Genomic DNA, 2,342 nt, shown 5'->3' on the forward strand with positions numbered 1-2,342 from the left:
ATAAAAGCGAGCAATGTTTTTCGAGACAACCGATGATTATACTTTTTGTACAAAGAGGCATATTTGAATACTAACAGACCTTTAACATGTCTTTTGCCTTGTCCAATTGTTGAACTTTTGTAGGTGTTTGATGATGTTTTTCTCGAGGAGGCTCCACATGGATTACCACCTATTCGGGGGATTGAGCATCAAATTGACTTTGTTCCTGGTGCCCCCATCCCAAACCGATCAGCCTATAGAAGCAATCCCGAGGAGACAAAGGAGCTACAACGGCAGGTTGAAGAGTTGATGGCAAAGGGCTATGTAAGGGAGAGCATGAGTCCTTGCTGCTCCGTGATTTTGGTTCCTAAGAAGGATGGGACTTGGAGGATGTGTGTCGATTGTCGTGCCGTCAACAACATTACGGTAAAGTATCGACATCCTATTCCTCGCTTAGATGATATGTTAGATGAACTACATGGTGCTAGTTTGTTCTCTAAAATTGATTTGAAGAGTGGGTATCATCAAATAAGAATGAAAGTAGGTGATGAATGGAAAACTGTGTTTAAAACAAAACATGGATTATATGAGTGGTTAGTGATGCCTTTTTGGTTGTCTAATGCACCAAATAGTTTTATGCGCTTGATGAACCATGTCTCGAGGGAATTCATTGGTAGATTTGTTGTTGTTTATTTTGATGATATTCTTATTTACAGCAAATACTTCGATGATCATGTTGAGCACTTAAAATCAGTTTTATGTACTTCAAAAAGAGAAGCTATTTGCTAACTTGGAAAAGTGCACTTTTTGCACAGATAAGCTTGTATTTCTTGGTTTTGTTGTGAGTGCAATAGGTATACAAGTTGATGAGGATAAAATCCATGCGATGCAAGAATGGCCGAGTCCTACTAGTGTTGGAGCTGTTCGAAGTTTTCATGGCCTTGCTAGTTTCTATAGAAGGTTTGTAAAAGATTTCAGTAGCATTGCCACTCCATTGACGGAGGTGATTAAGGAGAACGTGGGGTTCAAATGGGGGGATTCAAATGGGGGGAAGAGCAAGAACGGCCATTTTAGTTGCTCAAGGAGAAATTGACCCATGCTCCAGTACTTGCTCTGCCTGATTTTACTAAAACTTTTGAGATTGAATTTGATGCTTCAGGTTTGGGTATAGGTGTCGTTCTCATTCAAGGAGGAAGGCCAATTGCATATTTTACTGAGAAACTAAGTGTGGCAGCTTTAAACTACCCTACTTATGACAAGGAGTTATATGCGTTGGTTCGAGCATTAGAGACATGCCAACACTACTTATGACCAAAGGAATTTGTGATTCGCATAGATCATGAGTCATTGAAGCATTTACAGGGCCAACATAAGCTGAATAGAAGGCATGCGCGATGGGTAGAATTCATTGTGACATTTCCCTATGTCATCCGGTACAAGCAAGGCAAGGAGAATGTTGTGGGAGATGCATTATTCCGTAGGTATGCTTTACTTTCCACTCATGATGCAAAGGTTCTTGGTTTTGAACATATAAAAAAGATTTATATCCTTCTGATCATGATTTTGGTGATGCATTTTATCTTAGGATTACCCCGGTCAAAACGAGGTAGGTATTCAATATTTGTTGTTGTGGACCAATTTTCGTAAATGGCACATTTTATTCCATGTCACAAAACTGATGATGCTCCAAATATAGCTGAATTGTTCTTTCGTGAAATTGTGAGATTGCATGGTATGCCTAGAACTATCATTTCATATCGGGATGCTAAGTTCTTGAGTTAATTTTGGAAAACCTTGTGGGGTAAATTAGGAACTAAATTGTTGTTTTCTACTTTGTTGCGAGCTATAATTCAAAAAAATATCAAAACCTGGGAGGATTGTTTACCACATGTTGAATTTGCATATAATCATGCTGTTCATTCTGCTACTTAGTTTTCACCCTTAGAGATTGTGTATGGTTTTAATCCATTAACTCATTTAGACTTAACTCCTTTGCCTATGATTGAGTGTGTAAATTTAGATGGCAAAAGCAAAGCTGAATTTGTTAAAAGGCTCAACATCGAACGAAGGACGGAGCAATATGCAAAGCGAGACAATAAAGGGCGACAAAAGGTTGTGTTCGAAGTAGGAGATTGGGTTTGGCTGCATTTAAGAAAGGAAAATTTCCTGAACAGCGGCGCTCTAAGCTACTGCCACGAGGGGACGGTCCATTTCAAGTTCTTGAGCGTATTAATGATAATGCGTACATGCTAGATTTATCAGGTGAGTACAATGTTAGTGCCACATTTAATATTGCTGATCTATCCTTTTTTTGATGTAGGTGATGATTTTAGGGCAAATTCTATTCCAAGAGGAGGGGAATG

Source organism: Dioscorea cayenensis, unplaced genomic scaffold (genome assembly GCF_009730915.1).
Source record: "Dioscorea cayenensis subsp. rotundata cultivar TDr96_F1 unplaced genomic scaffold, TDr96_F1_v2_PseudoChromosome.rev07_lg8_w22 25.fasta BLBR01000897.1, whole genome shotgun sequence".
Taxonomy (NCBI): Eukaryota; Viridiplantae; Streptophyta; class Magnoliopsida; order Dioscoreales; family Dioscoreaceae; genus Dioscorea; species Dioscorea cayenensis.